This window comes from Erinaceus europaeus, chromosome 4, assembly GCF_950295315.1.
Source record: "Erinaceus europaeus chromosome 4, mEriEur2.1, whole genome shotgun sequence".
Lineage (NCBI taxonomy): Eukaryota > Metazoa > Chordata > Mammalia > Eulipotyphla > Erinaceidae > Erinaceus > Erinaceus europaeus.
Window position 1 is genome coordinate 96,275,382 of NC_080165.1, and position 16,408 is coordinate 96,291,789.

Sequence of the window (16,408 nt, forward strand, 5' to 3'; positions counted from 1 at the left end):
ACATAAAAGAGAAAGGGGAAAAAGAGCCACCAGAAGCATTTGATTTATAGTACTGGAACTGAGACCCAGAGATAACCCTGGTGGCAAAAAAAGAAAAAAAAAGGAAAGAAAAGAAAAGAAAGAAAGAAAGAAAGAAAGAAAGAAAAGGGCAGAGTAGCTCTTTAGCCAATAGGATGGACTGTGCAATTAAACTATCATTTTAAGACTTTGTTCTACTTGAAGCCTATATCTTCCTAGACTATCTGGTTATATTTCCTTATGCCTCATCTTTAAAATGTGGGTCAAAATAACACCAAATTTCTAATCAGGTGTTGGAGAATGGGCCCACTGTCCCGGAAAGTCCAGGCCACTGTTTCCATGAGATCCGAACGGGATACCCCCCCACCCCAACTCTCCCTTCAGGTTGAGAGAAGGGCTGGTTTCCCCAGTCTCTGGAATTTATGATGGCTGGACCCTCGGACATGGTCACCTTTCTACACATGTCACCTCCCCCTCTTTCCTTCTTTAATTAAAAACCATGGATTACTGTGTTAACTTTAAAACCCCAGAAAACATTGCTCAGCTTTTCCTCTCTCCTGTTGCTAAAGTGCCTGCAATTTACCTCTGGAAAAATATGTACATTGTAAAGCTTATGATCAGTCTGTTGGTAAAAATGTAACTATGCATTGTGTTGCTCTGTGTTTGCGTTAATGGATACATCAAACCTCCCCCCCCCACCCCGAGTTATGGCCTATATCTAACTGCTTTTTCTTTCAATAAATGAATTGCCCTCCCAGGCTTTCCCCAGAGCTGACTGTCCTGTCTCTTTGCACACTTTGCCCTCAGCACTCTGAGATATACCAGAACCCTTGGGGGCTGCTTTTGACCTCCATCTCCCAATGGCTGTGGAGACGGGTGGACCCAGAACAAGCTGGCAGATTCCAGGCAGGGTTATTTCCAGTTTATACATGACTCAAGGATAATAGTTAGTAAAAGGTTCCCTTATTTTAAGTAGTCACAGCTTCATGTCTGGGCTCCAAACTTGGCAGGTACTGTTTTCCAGCAAGGAAAACAGTACCATAATCTGTAGATTATGGCTGCATAACAGGTTTTGGATAAGCACCTGTTCATAGTTCCAGTGAGGTGACTGTTTATTGAGAGCCATTCAGAATATCATCATTTTCCTATAATAAATACTTGAATAGCAAGAATAACTACTGTGGTATGAAAGTATGTATTTGTCACTAGTGCTTCACCACTGTAGGTTAGCTTTTTTCAGATAGAAAGACAGAGAAGGTGTATAAATATTGTTGACTATAAACCCCCAAAATTTGATGTGATCTGGGGTCCATATTCAGCTTAGGAGCCTATGTGACCTCTGCATCCCTGTAGATCTGAGCTCACATTCTGTGGTCATGAGTAGGAACATTCCAAGCTGTCTCAATATCAGGAATCATCTTCCTCAGGTGAAGCATAGAGTATATTAACCAGCCTCCCTTCGGAGGATGGAACATTCTCTAACAATGTTGATCCAAGTTGAGAACAAGGTCCTATGGGGACCCACAGAGGAGTCGATTGTGTTGTTTCTGATAGATATGACCAATAACAATGGACAGAGGGATTTTATTTGAGGTCTAGGCCCACCATGTCTATTTGGGAATCTCAATATTTATTTAAATCAACAATATTTACATACCTTTCCCATATTTGGGAGCTACTCTCTCTTCCCTGATCCAGCTTTCTGGTCCTTCTGCTAGCTATGACATCACCTCCCCAAACAATAATTAGAACCCACTTTGATATCAGATGTCAGGCTCAGGCAAAATAAACAAACAAAAAAACACACTAGTATAGCCACAGGTCCTTTTGAAAATAACTAAAATATGCCTACTATCTATCTACAAAATGGAGGACCCCCCCCCCTCCCCAACTCTTCATCTGCACTATTCCAGCCTTTAGGTCCACGATCAGCCAACAATTTGTTTGGTTTTGTATGTTAACTCTCTTTTTAACCACCAGGTTCCAGATGCCAGCATGATGCTGACCAGACTTCCTTGGACAGACAACCACACCAATGTGTCCTGGAGTTCCACTTCCCCAGAGCCTTTCCTTACTAGGGAAAGAGAAAGACAGGCTGGGAGTATAGATTGACCTGTCAATGCCCATGTTCAGCAGGGAAGCAATTACAGAAGACAGACCTTCCACCTTCTGCATCCCACAATGATCTTGGGTCCATACTCCCAGAGGGATAAAGAATAGGAAAGCTATCAGGGGAGGGGATGGGATACAAAATTCTGGTGGTGAGAACTGTGTGAAGTTTTACTACTCTTATCCTATGGTTTAGTCAATGTTTCCTTTTTATAAATAAAAAGTTAAGTAAAAAGACAGAGAAGGGAGGACAGAGGAAAAGAGGGAGAGAGGGAAGGACTATACAACATCAAAAGTTCCTTCTGGTGCAGTGGAGTCCAGATTTGCTTCTGGCCATGATGAAATAGGTGCACTATCCAGGTGAGCTGTCCTGCTGGCCCGAAAGTTTTCATTCTTAATGGGGTTCTCTATGTGTGTCTGTGATTGTTTGGACTGTTCCCCCACCATTCATATTCTGAAATTAAATCTGTTTCTCAGCAAACATACCTGTACCCCATTCTCTGTGGCTGCATATGCTGCTTTCTGCTATAATGCCATTTAGGTGGTCCTTTTTCTATACCAGTGTCCTCTGCCATTGGACTTTCTGTATGTCTGTTTCTCCTTGGGACTTTGCCATGACCATAGGCACACTCCCAGGTTAGTATGATGGCAGGCACATTGTCCTGTTACTCCTGGTGTTTATATGACCCAGAAATATGACGCTTCTGTGTATTGAATGTTTGATGCTGACAACACTTGAGAAAATGGCAGAAGCAGGAAGGTCACTGTAACCTTCCCTTTCCCTTCTACCATGAAGTAATCATGGAGCCCTTGTGTGGGTGGATTCACCTTATCCCTGGAGCAAAGCAACATCCTTATCTGAACACCCTTATCAGATTACGGAAAGAATACCTGTGTTCATAGTAGTACAATTTGTAATAGCCAGACCTGGAAGCAACCAAGGTATCTAACAACAGATGAGTAGCTAAGAAAAATGTGATATAAGCGGCTGTGCGGTAGTGCAGTGGGTTAAGCGCACGTGGCACAAAGTGCAAGGACCAGCATAAGACAGGCTTCCTACCTGCAGGGGAGTTGCTTCACAGGCGGTGAAGCAGATCTGCATGCAGGTGTCTATCTTTCTCACCCCCTTTCTATCTTCCCCTCCTCTCTCCATTTCTCTCTGTCCCATCCAACAACAATGACAACAATAATATTAACAACAATAATAGACAACAAGAGCAACAAAAGGGAAAAAATAGCCTCCAGGGGCAGTGGATTCATAGTGCAGGCACTGAACCCCAGCAATAACTCTGGAGGCAAAAAAGAAAAAAGAAAACTGTGATATATATATATATATATATATATATATATATTACTCAGCTATTAATAATTATGAATTCACCTTCTTCACTTCCTTTTGCATGGAGCCTGAAAGAATCATGTTACATGACATAAGCCAGAAACAGAAGAATGAATATGGGATGATATCACTTATGGATGTAAGTTCAGAAACAAGAACAGAAGGGGAAACACAAAGCAGAACTTGGACTGGTTTTGGTGGATTGCACCAAAGTAAAGGACTCTAGGAAGGGGGAGGGGAGCTTTTAGTCCTGGTGCATGACTGTGGAAGAAGACCTAAGCTGGGAGTAAGAGTGTTTTACAGAAAACAAATTCTACACTTGTCCAACAACTCTATTTACTGTAAACCATTAATTTCCTTAATATAAAAATGAAGGGAAAAAAAGAATTGGAGCACATATTTCTTGCCAATTTCATCTTTACTTTGTCCAGAATAAAAATACTCAAGTGTAAATATTTCTTTTTCAATCCCTTATGGAGACTCCTAAATCACATAAAACCTAGATTGAATAAACCTACCTGATTTTCTCCTATGGGATTGATTTTGTCTTTGACTTTTAGACACAACCAGGGCCTGTGAGAGACTCAGATAGACTTTTTATTCCCCCCATGCCTGTATTGCCTCAGCTCTCAGCAGCCAGCTTCCAGATGGGTGTGTGAAACTGAGGTCACGTGCACCATAAAGGCACTTTGGTCAGTAACAGACTGCATGCTCAATGGTGGTTTCCAAATTCCTATTGCCTAGTAGCCATGGCAATATTGCTTTGTTTTAGACCAACCATAGCCTCATGCAACTCATGTTTACTTCATCTCTTGATTCCATCATTACCCCCTTGGGCTTGGTTTAATCTCATAGTGTTTTGTTCATTGTGGCCCCAGAGCATTTGGAACCCATTGTTACATTTTATAATGAATTTCCCTAGTGGCTTATTTCTCAGATCTTATGTCCACTGTTCAGCTATTTGTTGCTGCACTCTAGATCAGCCACCTGCTGACCACAGACACAACAGTGAGGTCAGTTGAGACCATCTCATCCTGGCTTGGCTAGGCTTGGGAGAAAAAAAGACAATGCTTACCTTGGCACAGCCCTTAGACTCAGGGAATGTGTGTTATACTTCAGTTGGTGATTGTTGTAACTTAAATTAAAAGGGACTTTGGCTGCAGTGCATAAAGGATTTGGCTGTGGGTTGGTTTGGAGTGTATTTAAATGAATCAAGGTTTTATTAGGGCAGTACAGAGGTACGGGACATATATTTTAGGTACTGCAAAATAAGTAATTATCAGCAGGGGTTAAGAATACACTAGGTCCATAAAGTCCATGAGTTAGTTATCAAAAGTTCAGCATGAGATAAACAATTACCAGCTAAAGTATAGGTTGCTTATGGCTGTAGGGGAGTGTTAGAGTTTACTGGCTAGCTGAGTCATTCGTGTTCAGTTCCCAGGAGTAGCCATGGCAAGTACCTCAAATATTCTCATCCAAGATGTGTCTGACCAGGAGAAGAAGCATCAGCCAAAGACAGCAGACTTCCAGACTGCTGTGCTTTTGTGACTATTCAGTCCACCCACAATGCTTTGTACATTTACACAGACCTCATACACCTACAGTCCATTGTGCATTTGCACAGATCACTGTATGCTCTGTCACCAAGGCTGACGGCAGCTGAGCATTGTGCTGGACTTCACGGTTGCCAGCATACTGCATCACACAGTGACTGATACATATCTTGACTTACAGGTGACTTTATCGAGATTGCGCTCTAATGGCAGACAGAAATCAAACATCTCCATGTTGTTAATATTCTCCTCCCTGAGCCTCCACCTCCTCAGGTCTGATTGTATAAGCCTCTCCCACACCTCTCTTTGGCCCTGCCCTGAAGGCCAAAGTAATTTCCTGATTCTCACAATTCATTCCCTACAGCCTCCAGCATGAGAGAATGGGGGATTGGACTTGGTCTGGAGAAGTACAGCACTGGCCTAGAGGCTTTCTCTCTACTGGTTTTGGTTTCAAAAGACATTTGATTCTGGCACTGCCACGCACAACTCTGGACTTAATGACATCTCACAGCTTCCACTGGAAAAGCCCTGATTTTTCCAAGGGTCTATAACTTAGCTATTATGACTCACTCTAGGGTAAAACTGGGCACACAAGTCCTACTACCTAAAGGCGATTTTGATTTTTAAATTATGAAATAAATCATCCAGAGCTTTTTAAAAAAAATATTTCTTGGGGTTTGTTTTTGTTTTTCTCTCTTGCTTCAAAAGTTCCATGGTAGCTTTCTGGTTTGGGATTATTTATCACTTGCCTCTTTTCTCACCCTGTATTTGTTTTGTAAAATGACAAATCACCCTGTACACTCGGGCCTAAAACCTTCTGCCAACCATAGCATGCAGGCATGGAAGGGATCGGAATGAAGCAACTGAGGTCTGCTTCAAATTAACTGGTGGTGAGGATGGGTGGGTAGGGAAAAAGTCCTGGCATAGAAGGGAGAAAGGAAAAATCTCTAGAATCTCCAAGTTCTGTTGGGTGGGGGAATAGGTAGAAATACATGTGTTTTTTTTTCTTTTCTTGATGATTTATTTATTTTTTGAAGAATTTATTTATTTATGAGAAAGATATGCAGAGAGAGAAAGAACTAGACATCACTCTGGTACATGTGCTGCTGGGGATTGAACTCAGACCTCATGCTTGAGAATCCAGTGCCTTATCTACTGCATCACCTCCCAGACCACGATGCTTTTATTTTTCTTTTTAGATGAGAGAGAGATAGAGAGAGATAGAGAGATAGAGATAGAGAGAGAGAGAGAGAGAGAGAGAAAGTCCAAATCATCATGCTAACACATGTGATCCTGGAGTCTGAACTCTAGGAAGTCATGGAGATTAAGCTTTCAAGCTTGAGCTTGCAATTCAGGTGCTCCACTTTCTGCCTCTCAGTGACACCAGATCAGCTCTCTGTGTTCAAATCTTGATTTTCTCAATTAAAAGAAAGATCTCTGTGCAGTTCCTGTGAACATCGTATGGTTTCAACCAGAGCTCAGATATATCCAAGAAGCTGTGAGATTATTGCTTACGCTTCTCCCATCCGTGAAGGTTCCAGAAGTGTCTGTAGCATAGATAGCCTTACAAATTCACATCTACCTTTTCATTAAATGCAGAGTCATGATACACATCTGCGATTCTATTTTGATTGATATAACAGACATTACTTTAAAAGTAGATCTAAATTCATCACAGACTGTGGCCATTATGCATCGTTCTTAATTAGTGAGGTTTAAATATATAACTTCTGCCATGGGAGAGGAGATCAGGTAAATTTTATGATTTTAGAGTGCTAAAGAGCCTTTGCACCTGAAACTTTTAGGAAGAGACTTTGTATTTAGAAACAGTAAGGAACCAGAGCTCACAGGCATGGGGAATGTTGGTGGGGTTACATACTTGTTTCTTTTGAGGACAGTGACTATTTCTAAGGATGAACTGAGGTAGCTGTAATGGTTGCCAGTCTAGGAAAACAATGAGATAATCCACAGCAAGCACCTTGTTGAATCAAACCATGGCCTCCCCTTATGTTGTCACTGCTTGTGTTACCCTGTATGCAGGTCTGAAGAACCATTTCGACCTCAAATCTTGTGATAATCAGCAAAGAATTAAAAATTGATGGATATAATTTTGTAATAAAAGGTTTTACCACAGCATTAGTAAGCAACAGCATTCTCAAAGAAAGAGTGGGCTCACTCTGCATAATGGGAATCAGACTCAAGGTTTTTGGGTTGTACAGGTGAGTTGGTGCAAAGAGGCAAGTACTCTACATTGCTGTTGAAAATGGAGAAGACATATGTGATCTGCAAGCTGAGTGATGCACTCAGCATGTGGACTTACTCATAATACATATAGAAAAACTTAAGAGGGCGGGGCAAATGCCCTGATGCAAATCCATTAGACTGACACCCAGGGGTCACCTTGGGGTGCTGTGTCTTTCTCTGTGCTTGCACTAAAGGTGCTCAAACATCCTGCTCTTGTCAGGTTATGCTGAACTGAATTTGGGGAGGGATCCATTTTGGTGGCTGGCACCCACATTTGTCTGGCAGCTGAGTTTTCTTTGGGGGTAGCTATATCTGAACTGTCTAACAAGATGCACGCTTGTAGGTCTCCAAACTTACCACCTACTCATTTCTAGCAGTCATACCTACTTTAACACTTGAAGAAGCATATCCTTAGTATCTCAAGGGAGAGGCCTAAGGAGAGGACTGATTGGCTGCTCCCCAATACATCAATAGCATGCTTCAGATTCCTTGAGACATGAAGTAACTCCTATCTTTAAAGTCTCTGTCACTTGGATACTCAAGTAGGCAAAGTCAAAGGCATTCCTAATGGAGAGTGGAGCTACCCCATGTATATCTGGTGAGTATGGCCGCATATTGTATCATGTATCTGGAGGATAAAATTCATTCAGTTCTTTTTTATTTCCCTCTCAAATTACCGCAGCTTGGTACCAGCACTATGAATCCACTGCTCCTGGTGGCCATTCCCTCCCTTTTTTTTTCTCCCCATCTTATTCAATAGGACAGAGAAAAATTGAGAGATGAGAGGGAGACCAAGAGGGAGATAGACACCTGTAGATCTGCTTTATTGCTTGTAAAGCATTCCCTACTGTAGGTGAGTAGTGGGGTCTTGAACCCAGGTCTTTGTGCACAGTACTATGTGTGCTTAACCAGGTGCTCTATTGCCTTATCCCCTTTTTTGTTCAGCTCTTCAAGGTATTTAGCACCAGACTTGTCACACAGTGGGACTCTGGTCATTTTGAGTTGAGCTACATTCCCTTGGTTTTTCCTCAAATAAGAGACCTGATTAAATCTATTCTCCCTGCCTGGAGATAGACAATTGGACCGAACGACAACTCTCCCTGTCCAGATAGAAAAGGGCAGAAAGGGGAAACACAAAGTAAACTTGGACTGAGTTTGGTGTACTGCAGGGAGGAACCTAGGATGGGTTTGGGATCCTGGTGTATGATGATGGAAAAGGCCCAAAATTGGGGTAAAAATGGGATCGACTTGTCAATGCCCATGTTCAGCAAGGAAACAATAACAGAAGTCAGACTTTCCACCTTCTGCACCCCATAATGATCCTGGGTCCATACTCCCAAAGCAATAAAGAATAGGGAAGCTGTCAAGGGAGGGGGTTGGATACAGAGCTCTGGGGGGTGGGGGTGGGAACTGTGTGGAACTGTACCCCTCTTATCCTAAAGTCTAATCAATATTTCCCTTTTATAAATAAAAAATTTAAAAAGATGATAGGTAGACAACTATCATGGGAAGATGAGAAATTATACCCATGTATCAACAAATGTAATGTAAAGCATTAGCCTCCCCCCTCAATAAAATGATAAAAGAAAGAATGACGGCACAGCCGGTTGAGCACACACACTACCATTTGCAAGAACCTGTGTCTAAGTTCTTGGTGCCCACCTGCAGGGGGCAAGCTTCACAAGTGGTGGAGCAGTACTGTAGTTGTCTTTTTCTCCCTCTCTACATTCCTCCTCCCCTCTCAATTTCTATCTGTCTTATCCAAAATAAATAAACTATTAATAAAATACAATATATAGGGAAAAAATGGAAGCTGTCTGTGAATATTCACACGCCCACAAGGATTTTTAAAAAGATTGCCATGTGGTCTAGCAATGAGATCAGTAATTTTTTTTTTTTTTGAAGACACATCTCAGACTGCCAAACTCTATCTGCTGTGCTGAGTTGCCACCTGGTCAGAGCCCTTCCTCCCACATGGCTCTGGAATAATGCAACCAAGAACAATATTTCCCCTAATTGAAAAAAAATCATTTTTGCACCTGTGAGCTATAAACCCTCCCTGTTACAGGGACCATGTGCCCATCGAAACAAGGACTGCCAGGAGTTTGGCACCACACAGGGGCTGGCGCATGGCTCCTGCAGCCTATTGGCTGTTCACTGCTATTGCACAGAGTGAGCATATATGCAGCTTTGTCTCTTTCTTTGAGAGAGAAAAAAGTGAAGGCTCCTGAATACATGAAAGCCCAGTCCAAATTCTGATAGAGAGTCAGGAAGAGTTTCCCTGACACAACTCATAGATTATTTGGTCAGAAATTCATCTGGTAGGGAAAATAAGGTAAAGCCAGATATCATGAGATTTTTTTTTTTATGGCCAAGCATGTGTGACAATGACACTAGGTGTGCTGGCAATAGGAACTGGGGAGAGTCAAAGCTTACTGGGTCGCTATTTGCAATATAGTTTTGCTTCTTTTCTCAGTGAGTCTTTGCAGTCAGTTGGGAGGAAATCATCATATTTCTGTTTCATAGATGTGCAAACTGAGGCATGGTGAACTGAAGCACTTAGGAGGAGAAAATTCGTAGAAAATGGTGGAATTGGCTTTCATATCCAAGTCAGGCTAATGCCTTATGGTCCCTTTGTTCATTCAACCAACATTCTCTAAGTCTCTACTATGTGCCACGCACCAGACTCCAGCTCATTCAGAACGCATGTACTATTGATTTCAATGTGTGCAACCTTTGACTCTTCCAGGTCACAGCTCAGAGGGGCTAGTTAACTTTGTTGTAGTCACAGAGTTGAAGAAAAGTGCTGTGATACAGTATTTTTTCCACCTGGTCTCAAAGTCTGTACTCTCTTTATCAGATACAGACTGACCCCAAATTGCTTACCCACCATCGAGAGAGGCTTGTGTTTCGTTTGTGTACCCCACAAGACTCTAATGAGAAACTCTCTTGGATTTAAACTTCATTTCCCCATATTTCAGTACATTATTGCCTATTGGGTGATTATTAGTTGATCTTATAAATGACTCTTTGCCAAGGTTTTAATGGGTAACTTAATGTCTTATGGAAGCCAGACAGGGTATTTGCATTTTAAAAACAGCTTTTAATTGAGTCTCATTCACCTCAGCTAAGTTCAACAAATATGATAAAGTTAGCTATGCTTGAGGCACTCTGCTCTGTGCTGTGGAGAAAATGATGTGAATAAAAGACCCAGCATCTCTCTTATAAGGACTCTCAGGATCTTGGGGGGTGGGTGGTAGGTAGAATGCAAACAACTAACCCAAATTCACAAAAAAATGATTCTAAGTTCAATTGTAAAAGTATCTTTGTAGGGGTACTAAAGGGAAGTATTCTGCTGTAATACAAATGAATGAGCAAAAGGTTGAGGACAAAGAACAAAGGCCCTGGTTTCCCAACCTGCAGATAAAGGAAACTGAAATCCAACTTCAAAAGCATAAGGCAGGAATACTCTAACTTCAGAGAACCTTAAAGAGATGTTTTCAAGTGAACCAGCCACCATCTGGAACACTGTAATGGCCTCCTAACTGGTTTCCACCTTTTCGTCTTGATTCCGAAATCCATACTCTCTGGAGAGCTGGCATGGTCTAAGAGGAGCTCAGTTTTGATCATTATTCTCTTAGTTAATACCCTGCAGTTATCCTTTGTTGCCTTTAGGCTAATATTCACATCTTGCTAGTCATCTTGCAGTGTGAAGTGACTGAACAAATAAACAACAAAAACATCACTAGGCTAGGTTCATCTCCAACTCAACCATGCACCTAACATATTGCATCTAGAACCTGGTGTCCAGCTCTGATGCTTGTACTCTGAGGAATACATTAGAATTCATTCAGAGGATTCTAAGAGATCATTGATAGGACTTAAATTCATATTCTTGCAGGAAGTGATAAAAGGCCAGGATATGTTTAAATGAAACCAGGAAATGGCATAAGGGTATGCAAAGATTGAGAGATTAAGCTTGAGCTTCACAATACTTGAGGATTATTTGTGTAGGAATGTCACTAACATTGCAGACCATCTACTGTGATTAGATACCTTCCAGTGAAAACCAGGTATTTTCACCAAGTAAAGAATGCCCTCTTGGATCCAAAAAGCCAACACATATATGACAAAATGTTCCAAGTCATTGATGGTGAGAGAAATACAAATGGAGAAAACGAGATACCACTTCACTTCTGTGAAAATAGCATTCATCAGAAAATGTAGCAGTAACAAATGCTGGAGAGGTTATGTGGACAAAGGAACCCTCTTGCACTGCTGGTGGGAATGTAAATTGGTCCTACCGCTGTGGAGAACAGTCTGGAGAATTCTGGAGAAGGCTAGAAATGGACCTACCCCATGACCCTGCAATTCTTCTTCTGGTGATATATCTTAAGGAATCAAACACACCCATCCAAAAAGATTTGTGTATAGCTGTGTTAATAGCAGCACAATTTGTAATAGACAAAACCTGGAAGCAACCCAGGTGTCCAGCAACAGATGAGTGGCTGAGCAGGTTGTGGTCTATATACACAATGAAATACTACCCAGCTATTAAAAATAGTGAATTCACTTTCTTTACCCCATCTTGGACAAAGCTTGAAGATACCATGTTTAGTGAGATAAATCTGAAACAAAAGGATGAATATGGGATGATCTCACTTGGACAGGAGTTGGTGTACTGCAGCAAAGGAAAAGATACTGGGGTGGTGGGGTGTAGGGTTCAGGTCCTGGAACATGATGGCAGAGGAGGACCTAGTTGGGGTTGTATTGTTATGTGGGAAACTGGGAAATGGTATGCATGACTATTGTATTTTACTCTTGACTATAAGCCATTAATCCCCAATAAAGAAATTTAGGAAAAAAAGAAAAAAAAGAAGAAGAAAGAATGCCCTCTCACAGGAGAAAATGTCCTCCTGTAAGAGGTGGCAACATGGTTCCTATTGGTAGCCTCTGCTTTTGCTTATATATAATTTAGCGAACTGCAAAATCTGTATTACTAGGGCCTAGCTTCCCAAATATTTATTTCTAGGCTAGACACTTCTCACATTTTAGACCCAGCTGGGTGCTAGATACCTATGCTTGAATGTCTTGAGGACAATTCAAATTCAGCACTCATTTAGCTTATCATTCCTCCTCTCTATTAAATCAAATTCTGTTTGTGTTAGCCCTGTAAGTAGGATATCTAGCAATCTTGCTAGTCATGTAAGAAGCCAGAACATTACCTTGGTTATTCTTTTTCCTTCGCATTCTATTTCATCCTCTTTCTTTCAATCTGCCACCACCCACATGTAGACCACCATTTGGAATAATGCATCAGCCTTCTAAATGGCTTTCTGCTGTTAGTCTTGATTTCTCCAATCTACTCTCTCTTTTGCAAACCTGAGGTGACCTTTGAGATACTCAAATATGATCACTGCTATTCTAATTTAAACCCTGTTCCCATTCACCTTTGGCTTCAAGACAAATCTCAAGCTTTCTGGACAACTGTATGTTCTTTTACATGCTCTTCTTTATATACTATAGAGGGGGAATGTCTACTTCACCTTTATTCCTAGCTATACCACCATTTTTCTTGTCACAAGGCATGCCTTCTCTCTTGCTCCCAAAGTTTTGGTTAATTTCCATCTTCTTATATACTTGTAAAATGTCCTGTTTTCTTTCTATAGAATTTTTTAATCCTATTAAGTTGCAATTGCTATTTTATTTACCCATGTTTTCATGCAACTGTAAATTACTTGAAGGTAGGGAATCTGTCTATTACTTTCTTTTATATTCCCAAAACCAGAAAATGTTCAAGGGGCATAGAAGGTGCTAAATATTGGAAATGAGTGAGTTAATTGTTAGAAGGATAGATGACTGACAATGGAGGAGTGATGTTCATGATAGTCCCATGGGACATGGGCATATACTAGTCATCCTAGATGCTGCTTATCAAACAACACATCTGAAATTATATGCTATTACTGACTATGAGTCCTGGAAGGAGGTACAGATATAGTCTTGAAAGGTAGGGAAAGTAAACTCATTGGCAAATTGGATCAAGATGATTAGTCCTTCAGAGAAAACTCAGAAAAGTCTTCTCCTAATGTGAACATTTTGGTTGTGATACTAGAGTAAGAATTACTATCCTGAGGTCTATAGATAGCATTCTGGGTATCTACAAGCCCACTGGGACTAAAGACAACATTTCCAGTAAGCTTATGTATATTTGTGGGCATGTGACTACAGCTTTCAATAGGTTTCCAGAGAGGTATGTGACCTACAAAAAGGTTAAGACCACTACTTTAAAGCTACCAGACCAGAAAAGGCTAATACTGCCTTGTCTTTGAAATTTTGCCTACTATGGTGGCTTTGAAACTGAAAAGGCCATACTCAAAGGTGTGTGTGTGTGTGTGTGTGTGTGTGTGTGTGTGTGTGTGTGTGTGTTGGGGGGGTGTGTTGAGCTTTTTTCTGATGAGGAGCTATTTTTGACTTCTCTGAAGCTTCCTGAGAATGGACCTGACAGGTGTAGGGGTGGAATGGGGTGGGGGCTATTTCTAAGAGTGAAAAGTCAGGAAAGCATGGTGTGGACAGGTGTCCTGGAACTGCTGGTCATGGTCTCTACACCCTAAAAGGGAGGAATCACCGTGGGCTCCTGAGAAGGGAGGAGTACATATGTGACAGAAGCATTCATCTTTGAGATCAACTCTATTAACAATTAACATCTGAATTTATTTGGAGATTTGCTGCAGACAAGTTACAGAAAAAAAAAGGTTATCCAGGTGGCCCTAGTTCTAGTCTAGAGCAAACACAAAAGGGCACTGGACCCTGAAAATTGAATCATACTGCCAGTTACTCAGGACCCTCACAGATACCGGTTCTGATGTTGGCAATGGCTGTTTCCAGATGAGGTGGTGGTATAGGAGAGAGATGGTGCCATTTCTTCTACTGATATTGAAAACTGAAAACATTAATCTAATCCTTAGCCTCAGTCTTCATCCAGAATGCCAACATTCTATTCTATATACCATATAGTCTTGACTATCACATCTATATTCTGAATATAGAACAACTATGTAAGTAGTGCACATATAAAATCCAGCTATCAGTTCTTCACAGAATCACAGAACTAATCATTGTTTGTCAATGCTTCATTTACATATGCTTTTAAATGAAATTAGACTTGTACCATTGAGCCATGACCTCAGCTTCCAATTTGGGAAGGTCAAATCAACCGTAAGCAGAATAAGGTGCAGCCTTCCTGGACTCCAGAGTAAATGCTGGAACACATATACCCATACACATGAGCGTGCTCACACTCATACACAGAGGACATCACTTCCCTTTCATTTTCCCTTTGGGATAATAAACCTTGGATTTACCAATTTTCAGATGCTACTGATTCCATCCTGAACTCCCTGGACAGATAACCTCACCAATGTGTCCTGGAACTTCACCTCTGCAGAGCCCTACCCCACTAGAGAAAGACAGAAACAGGCTGGAAGTATGGATCAACCTGTCATTGCCCATCTCTAGCGGAGAAGCAATTACAGAAGCCAGACCTTCCACCTTCTATGCTCCATAAAGAATTTTGGTCCATATTCCCAGAGGGGATATGTTAGGGCAAGATAACTAGAGGGCTTTGAACTCCAGTTCTATCAGGACCTAAAGAGGGGAGATGAAAAAAGGACACTCAGAAGTAGTAGACTTAGAAAGGAAAAGAAAGCAGGAACATAGAAAAAAATGGGCAAATATATCTAAATTAGTTATAGAAATTATAGTCAACCCATACATGTGGACTTAGGAGAACTAATGCCGTTTCCAGTGGAGGGATAGGAACACAGATCTCTGGTGATGGGAAAAGTGTGGAATTGTATAATTTTGTAAATCAACATTAAATCACTAATTAAAAAATAACCACTGGCTTTGTGAAGACCCACTGTGGAAGTTTTCAATCAGATCAGGTCGAGGTTCTTGAAGAAATGTCAGCAGGTTCCTCTCCACAGCTGGAGATGGGAGGGTGTAGGCTAGGCTACAGGGTCTGTGTGGTCTGTGATTGCATTCTGTGGCCAACAGGGTTCCTTTCTGAAGGCACAGGGCTGCAGACTTTAATTAACTTTCCTGACCGAACCTGGTTGTGGCTAATGAAGCAGCTAATCCTCTGGCAGGAGCGCCTGCTCTCAGCTTTAGCCAGTGACCCGACATCCGCAGTGCTGGAAGTTTCTCACCATTTTCATTTGTGAAGGTTTCTCCCATTTGCAAAGCTGTTGAGCTAGAACTATGCTCCCTTAGCATTAGCAACTTAGTTTTAAAATGTATATTTATTGGGGGGGGGGGCAGCTAGCGGCATACCTGGTAGAGCTCAAGTGTTGCCATGCTCAAGGACCTGGGTTCAAACCCTCTCTCCCTACCTTCAGGGGGGGGAAGGTTTGTGAGTGGTGAAGCAGTGATGTAGGTATCTCTCTCTCTCCCACTATATCTTCCCCTCCCATTTCAATTTCCCTCTGCCCTGTTTAATTAAAAAATGAGAAAGAAAGAATAATAAAAGAAAATGGCTATCAGGAGTGATAGATTCTATGTTGAGAAATAAGAAAGGCAAAGGAAACATAAAGCAGAACTTGGACTGGGTTTGGTGTATTTCACAGAAGTAAAGGACTCCAGAGGATGGTTTGTAGGTCTTGGTTCCTAATTGTGGAAGAGGACTTAGGCTGGGGATGAGAGTGTTGTGCAAAAAACAGAAATTTTACACGTCTAACAACTGTATTTACTGTAAACCATGAATCCTCCCCAATAAACATAATTTTTATAGGCTAGAAGTATTTATTTAGTTAGTTATTTATAAATGAGAAGTGGGGTGAGAGAGAGAGAGTAAGAAAGAGCGAGAGAAAGAGAGAGAGAGATACAGAGAAAGAGAGATAGAGAGAGAGAATTCAAGCACCACTGTGGCTTATGCAGTGCTGGGCACTGAACTTGGAACTATGTGTTCGAGGGTCCAATGTTTCATCCAGTGCACCACTTTGCAGACCACAAGATCTTTGGTAGGAATCTCAGCCTTCTGGCTAGGGTAAACCCACTGGACCTCTCATGTGTGTGCTCCTGTGCTCACGAGGTGTGTGCCGTCTATGAGGCTCTGTCCACTGACAGCCATTATGTAACCTTTTCT